Consider the following 18115-nt stretch of genomic DNA (forward strand, 5'->3'; position numbering starts at 1 on the left):
GATTCTCTCTCTGTCGTGAGCACAGCACATTATGCATTATGTATACCTCTTGCAAAACAAAGCACAACCAATCTCACATAGCACCAACAGTGTGCTGTACATCCCTGTTCCTACTAGACATTTCAGGTGTCATTCTAATACTCCATGGCTGGATAATTTTGTTCATGAAAAAGTCCAGAAAGCACATTGTTACACATTTCTTTCATAAAGTATCTGTAAATCATTATCCAAAGAGAATCTTCTGTAATATACTTCATCTGTAGAATGCTGTGTATTTAATGATTTTAATTGCATTTTAATGATCAAAATATCTTTTTATATTCAAGGGGAGGAATATAGAAAAAAGCAAATAACTCCACAGCACAGAGGAGCAGATAAACAAAGTGTCTTCTAAGAACAGGTATGTTTCCTTTGTAGCATTTTCTGGTATCTAAATGGGAATTCTATAGACTTTTGGTGGCTGATAGACTGTTTGTATGGCCTCCTCAATGCATAATCTTACATTTAATCAAGAAAAATTCATCTCCAGTCTTTAATTCCGAGCTCCAGGTTAAATATATTGAAAATTCTTTCAAGTATGCTTGAAACTGGTCAATGCTGTAGAAGTTGTGGCTGTAAAACAGTAACAGACATGCAAGTAACCATTTCCAAATGAAAATACGTCTAAACCAGACATTTTTCTGCCAAAAGTGTTTTTAAGGCCAGCAAATACTTTAATAAGTAGCTCACAAGAGGGGAAAATGTCTAATTGTCATTATAGCTTTAAATGTCCTGCCCCAAGGAATACATGCCACTGTACATGACTGAGCTCTCTGAAGACAGCATTTAGTACAAATTTCTGGGAAACTGTCTCTTTTACTTGCACTACCTCAAGTCTGTATTATTAAGGCTGAATAACATACCTTTGGAAAAGTGTGGAACCTCTTCTGGTACTTGCTGTTTGTTGTTTAGAAACCCGAGAGAGCTGGAGCACAAGCGTAGCTAGGCTGCGTACAGTGAGTAAACACGGTTGTATGGAATACAGCTGTGTCCACACAGCTTCCTATTACTTTTGCATGAAAACCAAGGGGAAAAAAAGGGTTTGCAGCATTTTCTGTTATTTCTTGCCGCAGTTTGAGGGGTTTCTGGGGGGTCACTGCTGGCCGCTCTGTGAAGGGCTGGAATCACCCCCCCGCCACCTGTCCCTCGTGGCAGGGACAGGCGCCGGAGGACAGCACACAGGGAATCCAGCAGCGAAGAAGAGCCTTATTCAAATTTCCCACAGCTTATAAGGGCTACTGGGCCAAAGAGGGGATTGGCCATTTGGCTAGCCAATGCAAGGAGACAATATAATAACTACGGCAACACAGAAACCAATGGTAGACAAGTGAATTAACAGCTTCCAAACCCCTGGAATTTCTGTCTTATATTTTTGAGGATTATCTTATGCCAATGATTAATGCCAAGGATTTGCATTTATTTTCTCTTTCAAAAATAGTAAGTCTTGTATTCAAGACTTAAGTTTTTCGACTAAGAATTTGTACTGTAAAGATAACAGGCTTGGCCATTAATGATCATTAGTGTCACCACTAAGAAGAGATTCATGTTGGTCTTATTTAATAAAGCAATCAAAATATGCTATCATATTCCTAAGTAAGATATTTATTCAAACTCCCCTACTTACCCTCAGTATGAACACAGTGCAGGCAGCTGTTGTAGAAGCTTTTCTTCCAACTAAGGACACTCTTGCTCTTGAAAGGAAAGAATAGAATAAATGTGGATCTTAGCACTGTAAGGCAAACACTGGTGTTGGATGCATGAAGTTGTATTAGGGATAAAACCAGCAGAAGCAGAGAAGTTGCTAAGAACTGTAGTAGATCAAAAAAATCGTCTGTTCAAGCTTCTGCCTCTGGACACAAGCATGTAATTAAAAAAAATTAAAAGCAATCAAACAAGCAAACAAAACTTTGTCACTTGTAATGTAAATCATCCACAAGAAAAAAAAATATTTCAAAATAATACAGAGTATTTTATTTATTCACTTCCCTTTAGAAGATAAAGAACACCAGTATCAGAATTTACTAGCAGAGATTTGGTATAATAAAGACCTCTGCTGAGAGCTGAAATGAGAGACTTGCCTCACTGCTATGCAGCACAGTGGCAGAAATAAACACAAATTATAAAACTGGGGTTATCATAAACCCTATCACACAAAATATCAAGAAACAAAAATGTTCGATAATTTATTTGGAGAACTTCTATTTAGAATGTTTTAAAAACCTCTTTACATTAATTCAGTGTCTATTGATAGTGTCTATTTTTTGCTGAGGTGTGAGCAATGTGTTTATTAAGTCAGTATTATTGATTTCAAACATTGTTAAGCAGAGACCACTAAGACAGCTAAAAAGATAGCATTCTGCCCTCCTCATATGAAGCCAACCCACCCAAAACAAAGAATTATATGGATCCTAATATGGATTATCAGCATTATTTGCTCCTTTTGTTTTTAGGAAATACAATTTGAACATATGCTTTTTCTGAAGCCATCCCAAAGTAAAAAACACAGTTGAAAGACAAAATTAATGTCTTGATAAATAACCTAAATTATTGTTTGTTTGAAAATATTAATGTTCTAAATATCCAAAAACACTTCAAAAATATAAAGCATTGTTTAGGCTACTTGCCTGAGGGGGATTTGTAGCTGTGAATGGACTTGCAGTTAGTGATATTTTTGAATGGACAGGATACATTTTGCTAGCAATGTTGGTCTATGCTCTTATGTACATTCTCCTATTCCTCTAGATCTCCTCTAGATTATCTCTGTTTGGATGTTTATTGCTTCTGGAAACAGGGAGAGAATCCAGGATGCTCTCATGACACCCCATCTCCTGCTCTAAGCCATAAACTCAGATACAGTGAAATATATTTGTTAGTTATTGGAACATTATCTCAGAAATACAGGATAAAGAAGTAAAATTTATTTAGCAAATCAGTACAAATCTGTGGTGGGATAAGATTGCCCTAATTTTTCTGAGAAAACATTTTTCATGGAAGTAAGAAAAGAGACCTTATGTAGTTAAGGGGATTATGAACGAGTAACACAGTACTTAGGATCCTCTATATCCTCACTCCTAGTATGTATAATAAAAATAGAGCAAAAGTTCAGATTAGAAGCTGTGCCCCTCTCATCTGCTAACTGTATATAAACAGTGACTTCATAGTCCCAAGATAAGGTTAACATGCAAGACAGTTAAATATATACCTCAACAGGCTTTTGTGAGTGCTGAATTCAGTCTATTTACTTACTCAGTGAGCAGTTCTATTCACTTTAGTAGGAACGTGGTTTGGGGGTTTTTTCGAGAAATACAGCCTGGAGAAAACTGTAAAATGCATGTAAATCACATTTTAAAAAATGTTACCTGCAGTAACTAGTGAAGCCAACACTAAGCCTGAAAAGAATCTTGTTGGCAAACTGCACTATTGTAGAATAAATAACCATTGAGAGTGATGTGTATGGGAGGAATAGACTAAGCAGTCAGTGTACGAGGCTCTCAGAACTAATTAATATTTGAAATAAGAAACATAAGCAGCATAAACATATATACTTTTATCATGAACCCCTGAATATGACAGTCACATCTATGCTTCTACATAGATATCCCTTTCATTCTAAAAAGGGAAAATGGTGTTTTATATTACATTTCTTTTCTCCCTTGAATGGCAGAGAATTTTGTTGTATCATCTGAAGGTGAATTAACTGATCATGCCCAAATGGCAGTGCTTCCTCAACAATGATTTAGCTATTCATTTTTTTTTAAGAAGAGATGGAAGATTGTATTTCCTGTTGATGAGAAGGTTCTCCACCACAATTAGTGGGGGCAAGATTTCCTCTTTCTTACTTATCTTCATTTTCTCTTCAATCTTAAAAATTGTCTAATCCACAAGTATTACATTTCTATAGAGCAAGGAGGAAGAGAATACAGGACCGGTCAAGTGCTCACTTTCAGCTGAATTTGAAGATATTGTAGTGCTTCATGACAGCCACAATTCCTGTGTTTGTAATTAAACTAAAACTTGACATTTGATATTGTATCGTTCTCATAGTGTCTCAAAATTTAGCTATTTATACTAATTTTCTTTGTTAGCATATTCTATCATGTCATGTTTATAGGTTTATATTTGCATGACACTATTAATATAGTGATACAAATTGCCTCCTTTATAGTTACTATCATTGCAGTGCTTTCTTATACTTCCCTTTGGGATCCTTTCTTTTGGCAGTACACAGCTAATCTAATTGTACATTACTATAGTCACTTTACTTCTTAAAGAGCTCATATTTATCCAGAACATGTGGAATGATTGAGGAGAAGAGATATTTGAACTGTGTTATTACAGGCAGAACAATGGGATTTTGTTATAGAGCCCAAAGCTTCTACAAGCAGAAGCAGAGAAAGATAGTTCTTAGAAGACAGCACTCAGGCACCTTCATGCCTCTCATTTCGTATAGTCCAGAAACTTCCTATAGGAAAATAACTGTTTGTAGTCTGAGTAGTAGTCTACTATTACTCAAACTGATCATTTTATGAGGGCAGAAATTCTTGGAAGCTGTTCGACTTTGCAAGAATATCAGCAACACATTTTTTCTCAAGACTAATTACTGAATTAGTATTATTTACTTCAAATAGAAAAGAATATATATAGAAAAAAAGAATACACTATTGATTTTTACAGCAAATTCTCAAGACACCCAGAAATTACATGCTTGGTGGGAAAGTGACTTATCCACTTGTCTAGCTAGACTGTACTTCTGCTTCTCCTCTAGCTGTCCTTCAGATGGGTAAGTCCAAGGTGGGGATGAAGGATAACGGGCTATGGGATCTGTCTCTATAGAATTGTTTTCTACCTTGAAAAGCCAATTAAACAAAAACTGCCTAGGGCTTTTAAGTGCCTTCAGAACTCCAAAGCTAATGACCTCTTCCATATCATTCATAATTTTAATACTCAACAAAAGTATTTTAGTTCACAAACCCACAGAATATGTTGAGTTGAAAGGGACCCACAGGGATCCCTTGTGTGGACCCTAAATTCAAGACTTAGACCTGCACAGGACCATCCCCAAGAGTCACACCATGTGCCTGAGAGTATCATCCAAATGCTCCTTGAACTCTGTCAGGCTTGGGGCTGTGACCACTTCCCTGGGGAGCCTGTTCCAGTGCCCAACCACCCTCTGGGTGAAGAACATTTTTCTAATATCCAACCTAAACCTCTACTGACACAACTTCAGGCCATTCCCTCGAATTCTGTCACTGGTCATCGCGCAGAAAAGATCAATGTCTGCCCCTTCTCTGCCACACAGAAGGAAATTGTAACTGCAATGAGGTCTCCCCTCAGTCTCCTCTTCTCCAGGCTGAACACAGCAAGTGACCTCAGCTGCTCCTCATACGGCTTCTCCTCATTACCCTCCTTTGGACATTCTCTAGGAGCTTAATATCTTTCTTCTATTGTGGCACCCAAAACTGCACGCAATATTCAAGGTGAGGCCACCCCAGTGCAGAGCAGAGAGGGACAATCCCCTCCCTTGACCAACTGGTGATGTTTTGCCTGATGACCCCAAGGACACGGTTGGCCCTCTTGGCTGCCAAGGCACTGCTGACTCATATTCAACTTGCCAAATTGACCAGGACCCCCAGGTCCCTTTCCATGGCACTGCTTTCCACCCTCTCGTTCCATAGAACAAGTGTTATTTCTGTAAATAGTAGCTGTTCAGAAATGTTTCTGATTTAACTGACAAAGTAACCAATTTTAACATATGGTGGTTTCCCTCTTTTGCTTGTATCATAGATAACAGTAGCCACAAATAAATTAAAATATCATATATCTATATATATCTGGCAGGTGTTACTCTTTTTCCCCTTACCTACACTGAGCTCTGAGAAAAGCTTTTCTGATTTCCTTCCACTGACTTTAATACATGAGTACCAATACTGTCTCAAACCATTTGTAAGGCCCACAAGGCTCACAAGCATACAAACACACCAACATTTATGTAAGTCCAGTGAACACATGAGTTAGATTGAGCACGTTCTTGTAAGTGATTCAAACAAATACTTCAATTCCCAGGACTGCTTAATGAAGTTACTCTTTTATTTAAACTCTTCCTCTTTTATTTAAAAAGGTTCAACCAGTCTAAGAAATTATGTCAGAACATCCTGCTAATGTGTTTTTCTCTTCCTTTTCGTATAAAAAAATAGTAAGAGCAGTAGCACTGATTTTCAGTACAAATCTAAGTTTATAATATTGTTTGACTGTGATTCTCCTTCCTTTCAAATACAAGAAAAACATCAATCTTGGTATTTTTTAATTATTCATGCTTTGTTCGTATTTTTGTCTCAGAATTTCTAAAATCTGTAGAAATAGCAATGCCATGCACAATGGAAGTCCACGTAAACTGAGAAGCATATTTGTTTTAGAAATATGCCAATTGATAACAATGAAATAATTTTTCAATTAGGGGTAGTAGACTGAATGACTCATTGCCTCTTCAACTGAAGGACATGCTGCTTGTCTGTATCTTGCCATACTAGTGGTGCACAACATAATAGACCTTTGAGATATACAGGCTATTTCATGGGATTCTGCTGTGGCCACCAGTGGATAATTAACAAAAGTGATGAAAGTTAAATTCTACTCCAAGGCTTAAAAGAAGGACTGAGATTTTGATGGAAAAAATAAAATAAATGTTCTTCATATTAATTTCAACTTTCAGAATCAATTAGCATTGACTTCTCTGTTAAAAGTTTCATCTTGTAAACTGTGATAGAACACAATCAATTCCTCAGTTTGACTCTCAGGTCCTATTGCAACTAAATCATTATAGAAAGATCATTTCATGAATAACATCTAGATAAAATGGAAACCTAAATTATTTAAGTAAATTTAACTGAAGGCATCTGAGAAAACCACAGTCAGATCATGAGTATGTATAGGCAGATAGAAAATTACAATAAGAATATTTATCTGATTACTGAGTGCCCTTCTTTACATTCCAGTTCTGTGTCTCAGTGATCACAATGATGATCACACTAGTGATCACTGAGAGGTTGGTGATGCATCTATGATTTACCATGGGACACTAACAGGAACTTTACTACTGATTTCTGCTAGAATGTCTTCCGGTCTTTACTGGCTTTTGGCAAGATTTCAATAGTGAGGGGTGGCTTCTGTGAGAACACGCCAGAAGCTTCCTCCATGTTTGACAGAGCCAGTTTCAGCTAGCTCAAAGAGCCAAGTCCATCAGCAATGGTGGTAGTGTCTCTGGGATAACCTATTTAAGAAGGGGAGAAAAGAAGTGATGTAGAAAAAAGATGAACCAAAAGTGAGGACTGAGAATATGTGAGAGAAACAGTCCTTCAGTCACTGAGGTCAGTGCAGAAGGAGGGAGAGGAGGTGGTCCAGACGTCTCTGCTCTCTGCTTTGGAGCAGAAATTCCCCTGCAGCCTGTGGTGAAGACCATGGTGAGGTGAGCTCTTCCCCTGCAGCCAGTGGATGCTGTGGCTGTGGGATCGTGCTGTGGACCCACTCTGAAGCAGTCTGCTCCTAAAGGACTGCACCCTGTGGAAAGAATGCACACATGAGCAGTTTGTGAAGCAGCACGGGCTGTGGTTAGGAGAAGGACCCACATCAGATAAGTTCATGGAGGGCTGTCTCCTGCGAGAGGAACTCCCATTGGAGCAGGGGAAGAGCGTGATGAGGAAGGAGCAGCAGAAAATACGTATAATATATACATATAATATATAACCTATTCTCCATCCAGCTAAGCCACTGTGGGAATGAGGTGGAGAATTTGGGAGTGAAGTTGATCCTGGGGAGAAGAGAGGGGTGGGGTGAAACTGTTTTAACATTTGGTTTTATTTCTTGAAATTGTACTCTGATTTGATAGGCAATAAATTAAATTGAATTAATTTCCCTTAGTTGAGTCAGTTTTGGTGAATAATCTCTCCCTGTCCTTATCTTGACCTACAACCCTTTCATTGTATTTTCTTTCCCCCTGCCCAGCTGCAGAGGGGAGGGATAAAGTGGCTCTAGTGGGCATCTGGTGTCCAGATGGGGGCAACTCACCCCACAGCCATAACCATCAACACAGTAAGAAATTATCAGCCCAAACAATTTAAACTACATTGACCGCCCTACAGTCAGAGTAGGTTTCTTCCTATGTATTTAGTTCCATCTATATTTCCATAGCAGGACCTGAAAGGAGGTAGCAAGTCAAAACCTCTTTCTGCCTGTCTCATAGAGGCATACAAAAAGAAGGGGGAAAAATACAACCTAAAGCTAACCAAATTACAGTACAAAATCATGAAAAATCTCTCCTCTGAACCTGTTGAGATCCCATTGTAAGTACTGTAAGTGTTTATGTATGTATGTAAGTATATATGTAAGTACTATTAACCCATAATGAACAACAAATTGAGAGAGGTGTGGACACTGATTGTTTTGAGCAGAAAAGAACAGTGGAGAGCTCTGCTTTTAAGTCTATAGCTTTAATATAGCAGATATAATAGGAATTTTTTAAGATCTTGTAAAATAACAATGTAATTCAGTGAGGTATTAAGTGCCAGAAAAAGCTGTGCTCTAATAGGAAAAAAGGAACAGTTTGTTCCCAGGGCTATTTCGTGCAGGACGTTCATGAAGGGAAACAATCTAGCATCATTCTACTATGCTGATTGATGTTCCTAATGTCCCATTGCCTTTAAAAAGTTAAGAGCCTGGAAGGCTTTTTTTTTAATTATTTATTTTAAGGGATTATTTGAGATGATGTTGGGAAAGGAGAGTATGTGTGCCTCCTTTGGGAGAACAGTTCAAAGCTAAGACTAGATGAAGCCTATTCCAGTAAATTTCTAGAAATTCAAAAGGTTCTGGAATTAAAAACAGTTATAAAACACAGCAACCATGTTTTCAAACTAGGAAAAATGTAGTCTTATTCTCCTAAATGTTGGGGGGTTTTAACTGGAATTCAGTGATGGGACAGATCTTTCCTAACTCAGCAGTAGAATATATATATATATAAGCAAGTTAACATCAGGAATTCCTTATTTTCTCAATGTGTTCTATGAGCTATGAGTTTATTTGGGAAAGAAAACTGTTTTTACATGAAAACCATTGTGTTAACCTCCTCCTGCTGTAGCACTTCAACTCTGAAAACACAAATTCCTGGAATGATGCCATGTGTACACTATTTCATGCAAACCAAACAGGTGTCCTTTGCTCAGAAATTACTGTTTCAAGTTTTATCATAAACTTCATGTTCTGCTTATTGAACAGCTAACTATTTCACAAGTAGCCTCAAAGCTAGTTAGAGGCAGGATGTTTCCATGTTAATTTTGCCGAATGAAAGAAATTCCTATTTTCAAACATGCTGCCATTTACATTCGTAGCTTTTTGGAGGTAGAATGTCCTAGTACTTTGCCAGGTGGAGAAGGGCCTGTATTTTGAAAATAGTCTTACAATAATAATCTATGATACAAATTTGCCTGCCAGTATCAATAACAGAACTCTGCAATAACTTCTTGATTGAATACTTCCCTATAAAAATACACTACTGTTTGTGAATAGCTACAGCTACACAGTTTGCTGTTCTGATTTTCTGAAACATTCATTTCCTTAGTGTTAGAGGTAAGTCATGTCACTTACAAGTTAGGGCATTTATTTCCTTTCAATGAAATTTTTGAAGATTAAAAGGTTATATCCTTTAACCATTTCCCAAAATTAAGATGTTTTTAAAAATCCCAAGCTCCCTGTTTCTTCCAAGAATTATTTGTGATTAATTATGTCCCATCTGGAAGCTGCAGTTTTGCTTTATAATGCCGCCCTTTTCTTTCATTGCAACTGATACTGTGATTGCTGAACTCTTTGCACTACTTTTACATATGTACAGAAACAAATAAAGATATTTCTTTGTTAATTGGCTTATTAAAAATTATGGTGCACTTCAATATTTAATATTTAAACACAATGTTTAGTGTTTTCTGTTGCTATTTTTTCCCAAAAAAAGAAATCAAATATCATAGGTAATGCAGTCCTTTTCAGGACAATTACAGAGATTTCATTGTGAGTTAATATTCAGGATAGATAATATCATTACTTCAGCATTAAAAGTCTAAGATCACACAAGTCCCAAGACAGTCAGCCTTGATATACTGCAGTAGTAAAAAGCAACCTGTTTTTGATTTTCCATTTCTTCTCAGGACTGCTGCTGACATATAAAAAGCATTACCAATCAGCTACCTGAGGGGAGTCTATATTTCCTGAAGGGAACCTACAAGAAAGATGATGAGAGACTTGTAAAAAGTCCCTCTCGTAGCGGCAGGACAATGGGGAATGGCTTCAAACTGGAAGAGAGTAGGTTTAGATTAGATACTAAGAAAAAATTCTTTACTGTGAGGGTGGTGAGGCACTGAAACAGGTCACCCAGAGAAGCTGTGGCTGCTCCATCCCTGGAAGTATTCAAGGTGAGGTTGGACAGGGCTCTGAGCAACCTGGTCTAGAGAAACATATCCCTGCACATCCCATAAAAGGGATCTTTTAGGTCCCTTCCAACCCAACCCATTCTATGATTCTATTATATACATCATAAACATTAGACTTGAAAATATTTTATTCAGAGAACTTTCCATTTCCTAGTTAATCTATTAAATTCTTTTCACCCAAAGCTTTGAGTCTACTAAGCACTAAATTCACTGGTGAAGCAGCAAAATGCACAGTCAATATTTCAATCTTCCTGCTTTAAAGTAAAAAGCAGTATGTGACAATTTAAACTGAGATAGACTAGTATTTAAAGCAGAATATGAAGAACTTGGGACACTTGCATTAAGTTGCTTTCTCACCCCAACTTCTTCTGTGTTTTTAAGCAAATCAACTGCAGCCCTCTGACTTTCATGGACCAATCTTGAAACTAAATTCTCCTATCTATCCACAAATCAAAAAATGCAAGTACTAAAGAAATCATGTTAATTTATTTCTCAGCTTCCTAGGGATCTTTTGAAGCACTTAGAAAACTGCCTACAAAACTGTTTCACTAAAGTACAGAACTGCCAAGGCTGAGTAATGAGGTATTAGAACTTGCCAAGACCCATAAATGTTGCATTCTTTTACCTAATGCACCTGTGGCACAGCCAATCCAGTAACTGGTCTAAAGATCTTTCTATGCTCCCTAGCTTTTTTCCACTTACCTGGGACTGAAGTCATAGGATGAAGCCTACCAATCCATATTCCAGAGGATGAGTCAGATGACCCACCTCACAGCTCTTCACTTTACAGAGATTCTGTTTTCTCTTGTCTCACCAATACTTCTTGCTTTGTACTCCCATCACCTTTCTTTGCACCAGAAGTGCTTATTGGGCCTTTTCAGTTAACTAATTCTAAGCATAATTCCTGCTCTCCGTGGGTAAAAAAAAAAAAAAAAGAAAAAAAAAAAAGGTTGATTTGAGCTTTTCTCAAGTTATTTCTCCACAGAAAGCCCTTTTTTTTATTTCAAGTCTGGGAACCCTCACTACAAATGGCATTGTTGAGCTGGAGATAACTTTTCTTACCATTACTCTGTTGTGACACTAAATGTCCCATCTCTGATATGCTCTTTGCAAACATGTTAATATGAAAGAAAAAATGTAGGGCAGATATTCTAGCTAAACCATAAACAATAAAATTTCCAGCCTCAAAACAATCTTCAAAATTCCACAGCTGAAGGAAGCTGTGATATTTACTTTTCAAGATTATTTTATTCTTTTACATGTAATTAGAGTCTGGATGTGCCCAAAATCACTTGTATTCTGCTCAGTCATCCTCAGAAACAATAAGGATTGTTTTGCAGAGTTAGATTCCTGAATCTAATAAGGTTATGCAAACAAAAGGTGTTTACTTAAAATCAAAATAGGCAGGAAATATTATGTTAATCAGTAACTCAATGACTTGGGAAAGTGTTCTATTTGCAGACATTATCTTAAGTGACTATTTTGAAGGTTTGTAATACCAGAGGAACTATTAGTCAACTGAAGAGGCATTACATTCTGGACTTACCTCTTTCCAAGGAAAAAAAGCTTTTTTTCATCATTCATAACCAATTGTTATTTTTTACTAATAAACACTAGTGTGTTGTGTTTGGTTGAGGTCTTTTTAAAGCAAACAAATATCATGCGTAAAACCACTTTTACCAAGTTGAAGAAAATTCCTGAAATAGAGATCAATAGTTTTTTTCTAAGAAGGATCTAGCAGGAGTGCTATACAGACACAAAGCAGCTGGTACAATTCTGAAGCAAAATTTGTGCAGAATTAAAACAATAACTCATCAGATATCAAATTAAATCATATATCATAAGTAAAGCAGTGATATATCAGATTACATTCTGTTGTTTGGCTCTTCTGGCTTCTTCTTACATTGTCAATTATTATTACTCCCATGGTGTTTCTTTTTAGCATACAGTCAGTTTATGCACTATTGATGGCAGGCAACATCAGAGAAAAATTATAAGATAGCAGGTGTGAATCAGCAGGCAAATGCCCTGCAAAGAAATTTTATTTTAACATGTTTAGCTGCAACATCATGAATGTAACTGCAATAGACAGCCTCAAATTTAAAATGTAAACATTTTAATATCTGGTATCAGTATTTTTGTTTTGCCAATGTTATTAAAGTGCATATAGACAGAAATATTTCACTGTCTGTGCTGTTTCATACCTCACCTGTGATTCTGCACAACCCAAAGACACAGAAGATGCTAGACTCACTAAGATTGCCATCTTCTGAAATGAAATCCAGAGTATGATGGATCTGTCTATGCCTAATATTCACATTTAAAAAACATTTAGTCATGTTGGTTTCACCTCAATTTAAAAGACAGAAAAAGCCCTCAATCTCCTCACAACAGAGGAACACTTAAAAACATACCTTTGAAGTATCCCACGTGTCAGTTCTTGGGTAAGAGGAAAGCAGCATTCAACAGCACCAGAAAGGTAATCCATGCCCACTGCCAACTTTTGCTCTGGAAGCACAGCCCCCATACTTCTATCCAATGTGGAGCTCTGGCTGGACAGTCTCCGGACAACCGAATGGAGAAGTTCCAAACTTTGAATGGGAGAGGTCTAGTCCTCAATGTTCATTTTCCCCAGAAAAGGTAGCATTTTCCAAATGGAAGAGGAAGACACCACACTAAACTTAATTTTAAACAAGGCTAGGTTAAGGATGTCAAAACCTGTTAAAAATAATACACCCATTGGAACTTTAATAAGGTTCCCAACAACTCCATTTCAGTATTTATGGTCTCAAAATACCTCTCCAGCTGGTATATATATATACACTTTGCTCTAAGTACTATTAAACACGTTCTTGTTAAGATAATTGATTGATCATACCAAACTTAGAGATAAGTGAATTTATGACAAATGCTGCAGAGAGAATTGGAATAAGTATATAAACTGTCATTTATCCAAAAATATGAAATAATTAAAAACATATACAATTTTAGTAATTCAATACTCAACCTTAAGCAATATATTGCACATTTGAGGTAAGAATTTATTCCTTTATCCTGTCTCCAGTATCTACATGTGAATGGCCTACATTTAAAGACAAAAAGGAACCAAGAACACCAACCTGCTAAATAAAATACTAGTCTTTTAAAGGAACTAATGCCATCTCCTAAAGAAAGAATGCCCTCTACTGCTTGGTTAGAGAGCTGCTCCGTAGTAAAAGAAACAACGGCTCAAAACCAAGTTTCATATGGATTGAAACCTTTGAAAAAGAGCTATAACAACAACCAGTAGTAATAGTAACAGTAACAGTAGTAGTAGTAGTAGTAGTAGTAGTAGTAGTAGTAGCAGTAGTAGTAGTAGTAGTAATTATTATTGTTATTGTTGTTGTTTGTTATTGTTGTTGTTTATTTTTGTTATTGCTATTATTATTCCTCTGAAATGTTAGATGTGAAATGCGTGTATAAAATCAAATGTTCCTGAAAAGCAGCATTTCTATCTGATCTACTGCTCATTTTTTGTTATACACCTGCATAACATAGCCCCAAACATCTCACTCAAAATATATAAAATCATGAAGAATATTTTCTCCATAATACTCTAGTGCATAAATTTTAAAGTAGCTAATGTTGTTACTTTCAGTAATTGTTTTGGCATGCATTTTCCTTAAACTTCATATATTTGATGCCTGTTCTTAAACTTAATACACCCCACCTTATTAGTGTATACAACCTCCTTTAGAGACGTGTATATTGTTTGTCTTCAGTGGTTTGCCTTTGAAAAACAACCGGCTGAAATTCTTACATCTCTAGAAGTCACATTCACAGCATGCAATTTTGCAGCATGCTACCACACAGAAGTGCTCTAAAGCGTCGTCAAGAAACAGCAGAGACATGCATGCTGATTTATTTTACATCAGCAGAGAAGAGACTCATGAATGCTATTCTAGAAAAGTTTCTTCAGACCTGATTCTGTTTAATATCAAATTTGTTCCCAAGGAAACCCTGCATTTTCTTAAAATAAAAGACAATTTTCTGAAGTGGGCCTTAAACAGTCACCAGTTAGTACCTCCAACAGCAGATACTCATCTTTTTACTGCCATTTTACTCCTCACTTATTTGGCTGTCCAAGTAAGTAGAGAGAGAATCTAGGGATCTTCACAGCAGGCTCACTTTGGTTTCTCTAATAAGGGCTTTTTTAGTTGCACAACACCTAAAAATGTAAACTAAGAGACAGTTTAGCTCAAACTTGAAGACTATTTAAAAGCACACGAACAATGAATTTCTGGAATACACAATCCTTTCTGTTTTGTTCTTGACAGTAATTAACATGGTCCATTCTCATGGCATGAGCTCCTAAGCACTGTGAGAATGAAAAAAAGTTAATGTTAAAAAAACAAAAAGGGTTTGTACCCCCAGCAAATGTATTGAAAACTAAAGCTTTATCTCTCCTGGTCTCGGATGTGGAAAAGCAAACAGATTTGTGACCTTGAAATAATTCTTTTTCTGCCAAATTAATTTGAATTTTCCTTCTTTCACACTAGCAGTATCTGGAGAACAACATGACCTGGAAGGAAGATACTATATTCTCAACTGGAGAAATGTAGAGGAAGTCAGATTTAAGACCAGACTGTTAAATCAGGTAATTCTACCTTAGCTGAGAGACACCGACAACACGTACTGTAAGAGAAAATATGAGAAAAAGAATTTCACATCAGATATGGCATGACCCAGCATTCTCCAAGCACTTTCAGGTCTCTACCAATTTCTTTTCTAGGAAAAGAAATTATGTTTTAACAATTCAAAAATATAACAGAAACTTTTGTATTTATAGAAAGAATAGCAGGCATGTATAACTTATACACAGAACTTCATTCCATTCAATTGAAAAAAACCAGAAAAGCCCACAGTTTTATACTAAACACAGAGAGAACCTCAAAAAAGGACAACCTATTTAGAGTGATCTCAGGAATTTCCCAGTCTCCATATTTAGAAAATTACTTTATTTTGAGAAGGCAGGAATTACTAACTACCTTGCATCCATGTGTTGACCAGTGTTGTTTTAGTGCATGTATAAAAGGACCAACACTTGATTTTGGACTTATTCTACATTATTCTTAATCTTTAACAAGCAATGGCATGTGGAGCTACCACCAGGGGTATTCATTGATGTTCATACATATTTTTCGTAATTGTTCTTACGTTCTAGCCATGAATTGACCTGACAATTTCAAGGAAACACTTCCCTGAGCTGGCATAGCAGAAACAATCACAGTAAGAATGACTACAGAGTGTACAAAATTTTTTTGTTATTCTTCAGCTTTTCCCATTATACTCACAAATGGATAAATGTTTGAGATAGCCTTCATAGTAATAATAGTGAACATGCCGTGGTTTGCAACTTTACAGAATAAGAAACACTCCCAATATTTTACAAATCTAATAACAAGTTGCATTTTTACCTTTATGTGAGGAAAAACTGAATCTTCAATTTTCATCAGAAATAAATAAAAATCTTATAAAAATACTGTCCCAGATAAAACACAGCATCTCCCAAATAGAATACAGTATCAAATACCTTTTGCTTTGCAATAATATATACAAACTCTGCGTGCATTTCCCCACAAATACTATCCATTACCTACCAACATATGTATGTGTGTGTATATATGCATACCAATATATTTATGGATGGATGGATAGATGGATGGATGGATGGATGGATGATTTTTCCACTTTGAGAGCCAAGGATTTAGAGGTACATTGATGTAGCATGGAAATTTAAAACAAGAATAAAGATTTAAAATCAGATTCACTGTTACCAGGACCAAATCTACAGGAATAATGATTGCTATCCAACCTCTGTTTCCTCTGCTGGATGTATCAAAGATATCAGTTGCTCCAGAAAGGACTGTAACTCAAAATAGTCAGGCACGTTTGACAAACAAGAATTTTTTGTCCTCATACAAAATAATGGATCATTGAAAACATTTTTCCTTAAATTAGAAAAAATATTTTTATTACAGAAATTTTTTTAACTATGTTTTTATTTAAAGTTTATTTTTAAGCACATCCTCCAGTACAAATGAATTGCCCCATTTCCACAAAAATCATGTCAGCGGTAATGATAAGCTAATTTCTCTTAAAGCTACCTCCAACAGAACCTCAAAGGCAGTAAGAGTGATTTAAGGTAATGAAATACACATTAATATGATCCATAACAGTGGAAGATCCCTACTATAAAAGAGAAGTTATTTTTTCTGAAATCATTCAGATATGAAAGGCTCTTTATTGAATTCTTTAGGAGCAGAACTACAATTCAACAAAAAAAAAATAGGAGAAGACTGACAGTGAAACTAATCAGCAGTATAATGGAAGTGACATAAAAAGGTATTTCATCCTTGTACATTTTGCTATCCTGTCTTATGAAAGGGGGCATAACAAACATCTCCAAATATCTGAAGGCCATAAACTCCAAAATTAAAATAATTACTTAGCATTACACATAGAGTATAATTAAGAATAGTGGGATTACTGTAAACAAAGTGGGAAAATCTTCTTGACCATGAAATTTGTGCAAAATTGAAACAGTTTCCTTAACAGGGAGATCTGTTGCTCAAGTATTTTAAATTAAAATGCAGAGAGCACATGAAAATGCCCTATAGGGAGTACTTTGCATTGCTTTGGCAATAAACCTAGTATGTCTTTTGGCTATAATTTGTATGATTCCTTGGGTTTGGATATAAAACACATGGGAACTCAAGTCAAGAGTTCATGTAACTATTGTTTTTGCTTGAGCTGAGTACCATATGGTGCAATATACACAAGCTGATGAACTGATTTAAAGTTAATGTTAAGTTATGGAGAAGCATGTATTCCTGTCAATATTTTAGTTTAAAAAAAAACAACAGCAATGTATAGAGTAATTAGATATAAAATAAATTTAAAATAAAATAAAATACACTGGCAGAATCTTCTTCACATATTAATCACATCAAAACATTCATGTTTCTATCACTGTCAGAACTAGCATTCGAACTATCTGTAAGCAGTTCTGTGAAGGCATACGAGAAAAAAATCAAAAGAGACTTCTTACACAGATGTTGCATCCATGTTCTTTGCATAAAATACTGACTGCACTGTGTTTTTAACCAAAGTAAGTCTTCTAGGTCTCCATGGCATCTCCACAGACTCATTTATGATAGTACTTCTTGTGGACTACTTGTTTCAATATGTCTTCTAAAGGATGAAGGGAAAGTCAGCTGTCTCTGTTTCTGTATTTCTTACCTTCGCTTTTGTCTTTAATAATAAAAACAGGACACACAACTATAACCTGGCAATAACTGAGTGTCCTAAACAAGTGACTTAAAGCAGGCCAAGGTCTTTTTCCTTTCTGATCACATCTTCCTCATCAATTATTGTAGAAAAAATCAAAGGCACATAAACAAGACAAACTTAGGTACATATTCCTGAGGAAATATTATTTAGTAAAATACTAAACAAAGCTAAAAAGTTACGTACAGAATTTTTCAGTCTTCTATAGTAACAATGTCATAAGCTGTAGTTCTTAACACACAAGTCCTACATACATTATCAACATAAAAAAGTTAAAT

General features: G+C 36.0%; 1 long non-coding RNA gene across 1 annotated transcript; it reads right to left on the reverse strand.

Annotated features, from left to right (window-relative positions):
* Positions 1-1229: 1229 nt before the first annotated feature.
* Positions 1230-17653, reverse strand: LOC113943095. The gene is made up of 3 exons (XR_003526193.1): positions 17643-17653; positions 17328-17338; positions 1230-1389 (listed from the first exon to the last, which is right to left on the reverse strand). It is a non-coding gene; the product is annotated as an uncharacterized LOC113943095 (long non-coding RNA).
* Positions 17654-18115: the final 462 nt, after the last annotated feature.

This window comes from Corapipo altera, unplaced genomic scaffold (genome assembly GCF_003945725.1).
Source record: "Corapipo altera isolate COAL_440 unplaced genomic scaffold, ASM394572v1 61411, whole genome shotgun sequence".
NCBI lineage: Eukaryota > Metazoa > Chordata > Aves > Passeriformes > Pipridae > Corapipo > Corapipo altera.